Source organism: Musa acuminata, chromosome BXJ3-3 (genome assembly GCF_036884655.1).
Source record: "Musa acuminata AAA Group cultivar baxijiao chromosome BXJ3-3, Cavendish_Baxijiao_AAA, whole genome shotgun sequence".
Lineage (NCBI taxonomy): Eukaryota > Viridiplantae > Streptophyta > Magnoliopsida > Zingiberales > Musaceae > Musa > Musa acuminata.
The window spans coordinates 24,424,305-24,434,992 of record NC_088351.1 but is presented as its reverse complement, the minus strand read 5'-3'; the positions used below and the strand labels follow the sequence as shown (position 1 = coordinate 24,434,992).

Sequence of the window (10,688 nt, the reverse complement as noted above, 5' to 3'; positions counted from 1 at the left end):
TTTTTTCTGACAGTAGAATCCCAACCAGACATGCAAATAAATACTGCTAATACAACTCACCAGGAGCCAATGATGAGTGATGATATATGTTTTACAGTTACTTTATAACAATAATGTCAATTAGAACTGACGGCAGTAGAGAGGTATATGCTCAAACAATTATCATAATGAAAGCTAAATTTATAAAAGGAAAAATGAATACAGAGTAAAGACCATATGGGGTGAGATAAGGCTTCCAATAATGACATGAAATTATGATGAACTATGTAGCAACTGATAATGACAGAAATCACTTTCTGGTAACTTGAAATAAACACAAAGCAATGAAATAAATGGAAAAGCAGACTGACAGCATGACTCAGACAGCAAACATTTATCAGGGAATTAAATCTAAAAGTATACTTGCCTAATGAAAATTGGCCTGACTTACAAATTCTGGAAAATCCATCAGTATCCAAGTTGCTAAAAACTGAATCAGTCCAGACGAACCCAGTAAACATATAAAAGGGGGCAGCCCAGCCTCCATAGTACCTAGCAATGTAAGCAAATATACCAGGTGCGGTCTGGCCTCAGTGAAATAAATGTGTCCTGTTTCCCTGAGCAAATTAGGGTTAATATTTTACTTGCATGTTTCCATGACAATACAAAGGTAGATCAGAATAACTTGATCCAATAGAGTATTAACCCATATGAAGCACACCTTCACCATGGCTCAAACTAGCTCCCAATCTGTTGATGTTATCAACTCAAATGCAGAAGATTGAAGAAACCTACACAGTGATGCACTGGTCCTGGAACCACATCCTGAAATTTGCAGCAGGCTAGCGGCCAAACCTTCTGGTTACAGACTTTGGCACCCAGCTGATTCAATTGGAAGATTTCTCTAGCCTGTTAAAATGAAACTAATCTCAGTTAACGTAGAGAAACAAATAATTTTCTCATGTGGTCGAGTTTGGAAGAGAGCTCGAAAGAGATAGCACCTTGAGATTTCCTCGACTGCTTTAATCACTTGCTAGGAACTAGTTTCCAGCACCTGGCCTCCAAATATGATTTCATCTAGGACAGTATGCATCTGGGAATAAGAAATCCACGTTCGCATAGTTTACATGAAATCTTGTGGAGCCTGTCTCGGCCTTCTAGGTAAACAAGTCACTTTAGTTTTCATATAAGATGGGACATGATGACAAGGAATGAAGCAAATTATTGTCTTCTACAACAGTAACACATCTCAACAACTCATATGGCTTGTCTGTATTATCAGCAAAAGAAAATATACAAAAACACAATTTTACACAACGTACTTTAGTAGTTGCATTGTAAACACATCTACAACCATTAGCATACAATTTTTTTTTTCAAATTCTAAATTATGGTTTTTCTTGAAATTCTAAATTATACAAATTTCATGATGCCACAATTAACTTTCTAAGATCTTAAATTTGTCTTTTTGTTTTGGAAGGTCCAAATTAAATTTCTCATCAATGAAAAATAATTGATGTTATTAGAAGAATGGATTGTATAAAGAGATAAAACTTGAACATGTAATATGCAAAAATAAATGAATTTGACAAAACCATATTGTGTATGCTAAAGTAGGGGAAGAGAGAGAAGCCAAATGTTGAAAGTATACCCTCTGACTAAAAAAGACAAGTGAAATCTCTGCCCAAGTAACCATTGCTGTGTCACCAAGAATATATCTTATCCATTGGGCGAACCCAGCGAATGAGGCTCCTACTAATGCAGAATCTGAGGGTTACCTTACAAATAAAGAAGTTGTTCCAGTATCTTGAACTGTTGTCATCCAAGTCACAAAAAAGCAATTTATCTGATGTACTAAGGCTTGTCCTCAATATATCTTATCTATTGGTGGCACATATATGCATACTAAATAATTTATTCTTTTATTGTGAATTTCGCCCTGTTCCTACCTATTTAAAACCTACTCATCACAAGGCTATATGTCCAATGCCTAAAAGATGCAGTTGAGAAGCATTTATAGAATATGGAGGTCTCCAACTAATTGGCATGATCTGATGTAAACTATAAATATGATGATACCCTCTTGGATCAATTTTCATAGTAAATATAGACAGTAAGGGTATAGTAATAGATTCTTTTGTTGATTATAGATAGGAAACGTTGCTATTCCAAAGCATTCATTTCTACTTGAAAAAAACATAGCATAAATACATTCTATTTTATACATAAAAACAAACGCTAGAAGTTTAAAGAAAGAAAATATGAAGATAAGAGACAAGTAGAGGGAAATGAGCCAATATTTAAACATTGAGTTCAAGATCCAGTCATGCCAAGTTTAATATGAGTAGCTCATGAGTGGTGTTCTGAGCAAATACTCATTCTGTTATCGCTAATACTTCTAGCAAACAGGATAGAGTTAATTGATTCTCTGTAACATTGGTTTGTCTAACTAAAAGTGAACTTGCTTCAAGTTGTTTTGCAACCCATTCCATTGAGAACAAAATAACATTCTCCTAAGCTCACTTTCCCTAGCTTTTGTGCATTCTTCTTTTAGTTAAGATGAAAGACCAGATGCATTTTACTCGGTTACAATAGAAGTTTTCTGGAAAGCTTCAGCGGTGAGCTCTGGCGACAGGAGTCACTCCTCTTCCCCCCTATGAACCCTAAAGTTTCCCCACCCCCAAAGCCTCCAGACAAGCCTCCCAACTCACCCGACGATTCTTGCAAAGCCCCTCTCTCTTCTTCTCGACCATCATGCAACCCTACACTGCTGCCACAATCTATCCGATCAACCTAGGCTAGCCTCTTCAAGTGAACACAAAATGGCAACAAAGCTCCTTGTGAAGCCACCCTCCATCGCATTCAGGAGAGCTCCAATCTAGTGATAGAGCTCGACCTCTCAGAAGTGAAGACCTCCAAGGAGGCTTGGCAACACTGTCTCTATGAAAAATTCTTTGAGCGTGCACCCCCATCTGGAATTCTTAAGATCGATCCTGTTCAAGATTTGGAAACTCCCAAATGGAATTTAGATTGTGGATATAGCATCAAGATTCTTCGGTTTCCATTTCAATTCCAAGGAGGAACTATCGGACATCCTCACTGGAGGGTCATGGTTTATTGGTAGCCAGGCCCTTACCCTCCTGCCTTGGAAGGACAACTTCCAATCGTTGTGGGAGAAAGTGGAAGTTGCACCAATCTAGATTTAATTGCCAGGCTTGCCATTTGAGCTTCACTATTCGAGTGTTCTTAGTAAAATTGCCTCTAGAATTGGTAGATTGGTGAAGATAGATGATATCACACTATCTCGTTCAAGAGGGAAGTTTGCCCGTGTGTGTCCTAGTCAACTTCTCCAAGCCTTTGTCACAAGGTTTCTGGATCAAGGAGGGCTCTTACCAGTTTTTCCAAACAATATCATATGAAAATATACCCAATATCTATTTCAGCTATGGTGTGATCGAGCATTGTTCTGATCTTTGCCCTTGTTTACAATGTAAGGCCGAACTCGAACAACCCTCCCCTCCTCTCCTTATTCCTCTAACATTAACTCCTCGTTTGAGGCTTTGGTTTGCAGGGTGAAGGAGGTCTTCCATAAGGCAACTGAGAAAGGGTTGAAACAGGGTGATGACTAACTTGCAGACAAAGTAGATCTAGAGTGGGTCAGGATAGTGAAGGATGGGCCTAAAGCTCAAGAGGAGATCATGAAGTCGACTCCCTCCCCTTCGTTCTTCTTCTCCTCTTCTCAGTCAAAGAAAAAGAAAACTCTACATCCTAGTGCCGATTCTGCAGATGCAGAGGCTCTCAATCCCCCGCCGCACCCCCCTCTTCTCCTAATCTAATTATTATACTCTCTTGGTCTTACAGGAGTGCCTCGAAACAAGAAGGAAAGGAGCAATTCATGGCCCTTATAAAAACACATCAACTAGATATCATCACTCTTCTTGAGACTCACCTGGACGAGGAGTGCAACTGCAGTTTCCTCCGTAGGCTAGGAAAGGCTTGGAGTGGGGACTTCGTCTCGGTTGTTGGACGTTCTGGCGGCATATTAGTAGCCTAGAAATCCTCCTCGATCAAGGCTACCACTATTAGCAAAAATACCCAAAGTCTTAATCTCGTTATGGAAACCCCTTGTATGTCCCCATAGATCTTTTCCGCAATATATGCAAGCACTTCGGTTCATACTCGTCGGTCTCTTTGGACTTTGCTCTCTGCTCTCGGTTCTGTTTCGCTTTCATAGTTTCTTTACAACGATTTTAGCACTATCCTTTTTATCGATGAAAGGCTTGGAGGTAGGCTGTTCCTTCTTTCTAGTTCTGTCTTGGATTTCCAGAACTTTGTTTTTAACTCTGGTCTTCTTGATTTTGGCTTTCATGGTAGTCGTTTCACCTGGAGCAACAAGGCACTTCAGGATCTTTGCTAGGTTGGACTGTGCCCTTGGTAACCAGTATTGAATTTCTTTGTCTGATAAGATTTCCATCCAGCACTTGGCTCGGGCTGCGTCCGACCATGCCCCTCTTCTTATTCAAGCAAACAAGATTAAACAGGGCTGTAAATCTGCTAAAATATTTTTACCAAGAGGTCAATAATATTGTTGCCTCTTCATGGAGAGGAGACATCAACACCCTTTACCCTCTCTCTGACATCCACCACAGATGAAAAACTTGAAAAGGTCGTTCTAGACACTGAGAAAGAAATAGTTGGCCTTGAAACTAAAGACTCCAATGGCATGCTTACCCCCGATGATCACTCTAATCTCCTCTGCCTGCACAATAAACTCACTGCTTTAAATAGATAGCTCCTCATTAAGTGGAAGACGAGCTAAAATTAAATGGGACTTGGAAGAGTGGAAGGGGATAAAAACATCATTTTTTTCACAAAGTGGCTACCCTCAGAAACCATAAAAACAGCATTAACCTTTTAAAACTTGATAATGGTGATCTTTGTCACAACGATCGTTTTGTTCTCACTTCTCTAATTGGTATCCAAATTTGTGGGCTCATTCTAGCTCCAAACCCTCTGAAAACTGGAATCTCATTCCCACTCTCCCCCCTCTCACTCATTCTGACAATTCCATCTTGAGTGAACTGTTTTCTGGAAATTAGTAATTCTCTTAAGCCTACCGGCTTTATTGTCAAATTTTTCTTTAAATATTGAAAGTCTCTTAAGGGCCACATCTTAGAAGCTTTCAACTTCTTTCCAAAATCCAAACATCTCCCACAAAGTTCGGGCAGAACTTTCCTGGTCCTTATTCCCAAACATGATAACCCTGAGAAAATCAAAGACTACAGGTCGATCGCTCTTTGCAACGTGATTTGCAAACTGCTTTCTGAGATCCTGGTTAACTGAATTCACATTCATCTTAACAAACTTGTTCAACAAGAACAATCTATGTTCATTTCTGGTTGATCCATCCATGATAATATTCTGATCGTCAATGAGCTTCCCCACTTCATGGTCACCTCTAAGGGCAACTCTCCTATGGTAATGGTCAAAATTGACCTAGCCAAGGCATTTGATAGCATATCCTGGAATGCCATCTTATAGGTCATGGAGCCCATGAAATTTCCTCCTATTTTTATATCTTGGATTTTTGCTTGCCTGTCCTCCCCAACCTTTGCTTGTCTGATCAATGGGATTCCTTTTGATTGGTTCTCTAGGCATAGAGGTATACACCAAGGGGACCAAATCTCACCATATCTTTACATTCTGGTCCAGCAGATCCTCTCTTTGGTTCTCACTGACCTTGTTAGCTTTAACAAGTTCACCCCTTTTAACATCAAGGGAATCAAGGTCTCATATCTCATGTTTGCTAACGATTTGATTTTTTCCTTTAGGGCGAACCTAAAAACATGCAACAGTGTCCTTTCTACCCTCAACCTATTCGCCAATCTAACCAATCTCACGGTTAGCTTGGATAAATCTAATGTTTACTTCCCCAAGCATTGCAGTCTTACCACGAAATATGAAATTTGCAATCTGTTCGACATTAAGGAGGGATCCTGGCCCATCCCTTATCTTGAAACTTTTCTCTCCAATGGCAAAATCCAAGAGCGCTACCAAGGTCGGATGGTTGACAAGGCCCTTGGTAAGATTAAAGACTGGTACAAAGGGTTGCTCTCTCAAATGAGCAAAACTGTCCTTATTAATTCGGTTATTAACTCTATCCCTACCCACACCCTCATGAGTTCTTGGACTAATAAAAAAATCATTAGTAACATGAGCAAGGTCACTAGGAACTTTTTTTGGAATGATAATGCTGATCATAACAAATGTAAACTCATCAATTGGGATCAGATCGCTAACTCTAAGAGTTGCAGTGGGCTTGGCATACACAACCTAAAAATTATCAAAACTACCATTAATGCCAAGTGTGTCCTCCCTCTTCTAAACTGCGATATCAAGCTTTGGGTCAATATCCAGAGAGCCAAATACGGGGACCTTAACCCTTGGGAGAACAACAAAACCACTAGGGTATCCCATGCCCAACAATGTCTCTCCCACTTATTGAATCATCTTATGGGATTCTACATAAAATTATTGGGGAAGGTTGTAAAGTCTGGACCGACCCTTGGATCTATAACTGCCCCATTAATTAATGGCCTACTTTCTTTAAAATTAATGCTGTTGAGAACATTGATACTGTTGCTGATCTTATTGCTGAAGGGCTTGGGACTTGATAAAACTAAGGGAGGTGTTCCACCCCTTGCTCATCTCCTGCATCCTTTGTATTCATCTCCTACAGGTTCCCAGTAATGATGCTTGGGTTTGGACTCTTTCCCCGAAGGGTTCTTTAACTACAAGTAGTACTTATAGGTATGTGAAAGCTAACAAAAGCTAGAGGAAGAAGCATGGAATGGCTGGGAGGCGATGTGGCAGATAGAGGTGGCCCCAAAAATCAATACCTTTATGTGGAAACTTTTATGAAATCTACTCTCCATAGCTGATCTTTTCACCAACTTCCTTCACTTCTAGCTTGAGCCATGACAAGTTTGCCACCTCTTCAATGACTCTCACATTCTTTTTGAGTGTCGCTTTACTTCCTCCTATTGGAGATTGGTTAGGGATCATATCCTAGTTTCCTTCTATTGTTTCGATGAGTGGAATGAAGGATCTTAGCTTAATGAGGGATACAACCTTGGACATCTTGAGGGTCTTCGGACTCGAAGTTCCATCACAAACTGCCTTTGGCAGCTTTGGTTAAACCGCAATAATTGCCGCTTTTGCAACCATTGTTTCAGTGCTTTTCTCTACTGTAGGGCTATAGCTGACACAAATGCCATTTGCACAACCCAAGCTCTTGAGGGAATGGGCATGACACAACCCCCTTACACATCACAGGGAGTATCCTCTTGCCTTCGACTCAAATGTGATGGATCCTTTGACCCTGTTACTGGTCTTACAGGTGGCGGGGATGCTGTTAAGGATATTGAAGGAACAATCCTGATAGAGGGAAGATTTCCCTGTGTGGCCACTTCAACGCTAATGGCGGTAGCGCTCGCATTGCTTGAAGGACTCAGGCAAGCCCTCCAACACAGCTTACACACATTGGACACATGGACGGACTGTCTCCAACTTGTCAATTGCATCAACTCCAACCCAAAGGTCTTCTGGGACCTCAAAACCATAATTTTGGATATACTTTCCTCTGCTAGCAGGTTGAATATTATGGGTTTCAACCATTTTGATAGGACACTAAACCCTGTAGCCTATGACCATACCCTTTTTTGTAGGGTACAGGGCACTTCTCATTTTAGTTCTTGTCTAGAGGCCTCTAATGCCTTAGTTTTTGCAACTCCTTCTTAATATAGCATTTTCATTTTAAAAAAAAAATGAAAGAGAAGTTTACTATTTCAGTTGCATAGCGGAGGAATATGCACAAGTAATCTGAAATTTTGGTGTATATGTTGACAAACTGACTTGTCAAAAAAATCCAAGAAATTGCTTACAAAACAAATGCATACCTTGTTGAAGTTAAACACTATGTCAAGCTCACCGACATTCTTGAAGCATCTGTCCAGTGTCTCAACAGGGACTGCAGTTGGCAGAATCTAAATTAGGAACGAAGTTTCATACAAGGCTATGGGCACAATTAACTCACGATCGTCAAAAAAGTTCCATGAAAGAACAAACGATAAAATTTTTATAAGGAAATAATCTCTAGGTTGAAAGCTTGATTTGCACCTTGACTGAGGTCGAGCATAGGTAGTTCGTTTTCACAACCATCAAACACAAAAACAAAATACAGCGTGGCGAGGTGCTTGTATACCAGCCGAGTACCCTGCAAGAAAGATGAACCATGGCATTGGCAGTCACCAGATTGATAAGATAGATGGCAGGAAAGATGGGAATTTTCTTGGAGAGCAAACATCAAAGCCACAATCTATCTACAAAATTTCTAAGCAATGGCCAACATTGTCTGTGGAATTTTACGGGCCCTTAGCTCTATAAATCATCAACAATTTTTCTCTGATCAAAAATCCAACTTTAAAAGGAGGAATTATATTCAGCAATTAGAGGTACAATTGTAACAAAAAATCAAACATATAGACGTTTATGCTCTCCTCTTGGTGGCTTCCTCCTTTCTGCAACGAGAGATAAAGAGAGGACAAGATTACTGAGCCGAAGATTGCATCTGCTTCGACGAAATTGCTAACATTGTCCGGTCTTCCCGATAAAACTACGGCATAATGACGTAAAAATATTAATGGAAATTTTGTAGCGAAGATATAAAACGAACGGAGTAAGAGGGGTGAATTGAGGGTTCTTTTCCATATTATTGGGATTACAGGCATCCGACCTGTGAAGACGCTGCGTATGAGCTCCTGCTGTTTCTCCGGGGGGCTGGACTTCAAGAGAAGAGCATGCAAGAGCAGTCAATCTAAAGAGACGATTCCAATTGGAATGCAAACATCAAGGCAGAAGAGAGAAAAAGGAGGAGATTTCGGGGACCCGGAAGTCATAAAACTTGAGGGGGCGGGGCTTGCCCTCGGTGTTCATCACGATCACCACGCGTATCATGGTTGCCGCTGGGCACCCAAATCCAAAGAGGCACTCGGAACGGAGAGAGGTGGCCGAAGCGCCGCTCCAGCCAATGACGTTGTTTCCGTTTTTGAAGACAAAAAACAGAGGCGGAAATGTTTTTGGAAACGGCCTCTTCCATGTTGGAATTCATCGAGTCGAATATATATATATATATATATATATAAAATAATCTATATATATATATATATATATATATATATATATGGGTTAAGTTGTATGTAATTTTGATCATGAATTTTTTAAATCTTTATGGGTTACTCGTATCTAAAATAATCTATATATTTTAAAAATATAACATATAAATCAATCCCATCAAATCTAAGTTAACGGACGTTAAAATTTACTTATGTAGCATGTTGACTCATAATAAATTATTAATATAATAATATATATAATTTAGGATTAAGATTCATTTTAGCTTTTGTAAATTTTGGTCATGGATCTTTTAGGCCCTTATGATTTTCTCATGTATAAGATAACTCATATTTTCAAAAACTTAGTATATCAGTCCCTCCCATTAAGTTTGAGTTAACGGACGTTAGAGTCTGTTTACGTAGCATGTTGACTCATAAAAAAATTATTAATATAATGACATATATAATTTAAGTTTTAAGAAAAAATTAAGACCTCCATCAATGACGAGAGGAGGCATCGTCGTTGAATTGACCAACAGTAATTGTGTTGAGTTATTGTTGTATAGCAGGGCATCATACACACATAGTCTCCCGTACTAATGACGAGCTCACGAGCTTTTGGTCTTGTCTCAAGTGGATATGTGTCAACCAGTCTGACGCTAGGTATACAATAGTCTCTTGGTCCCTCTTTCTCCTCTTGAGCGTTTTTGTCTCTATCGCCTCCCACTTCATCCTCTTCTGTGTTTCTACTCGTCGCGCCTATGACATGGTAGTTCGGTTCTTCTTCACTTTTACCTCCAACCTCCCTTACATTTGCCTCTCCACTTTCATCCACCATTACGACCACTATCATTTCCTCTTTCTCGACAAGCTAATCAAAGAGAATGAACGGGTGTGGGAGGGCTCCATAGACCAACTCAACTGCTCCTACCACCTACTCTTCGTTTTTGTGATATAGTGCTTTTCCAAAGGAGGTGGTTTATAAGGTATGGTAGTACTTATTAAGATCGAAGTGAGTGTCATTCGTGGTGGCGGGCAGTACCGTCATGGCATACACCCTAGAGCTAGCAAGTGACATCCGGAAGCTCCTTTGCCATCGTTAGCATGAGAGAGTTATATGAGTATGACACCCTACTAGTTAGTAACGGTTCGATGCTACTGGTGGTGGTCGCTTTCATGATGATCCCTCCTTCAATAATTGATGGATGTTTCATTTTTTGAAAAGAATTTAAAATACACGTATCATTGTATTAATAGTTTATTGTGAATCAACATACCACGTAAGTAGACTTTAACGTTTGTTAACTTAAACTTGACGGGAAGGGCTTTGATAAGGGACATTCTGGACAGTCCTGCCACGTTACAATCAATGGCACGTACCGCCATGCCAAGTCAATAAGGAGAATACCCTCGCACGTCAAACCAGATCCTGTACCAGGGCATTGTTCAGTGCGATCCGCCCAGGAAAACTCAAGACGACGCCATACGACGCCGTCCTGCATGTTCCGGGACGGCGCCGTCTCGCGCGGCCCAAGA

At 40.1% G+C, this 10,688-nt stretch overlaps 1 pseudogene; it reads right to left on the bottom strand.

The window, feature by feature from the left end:
- Positions 1–499: 499 nt before the first annotated feature.
- On the bottom strand, positions 500–9,121 carry LOC135633246 (AP-3 complex subunit sigma-like; annotated as a pseudogene).
- Positions 9,122–10,688: the final 1,567 nt, after the last annotated feature.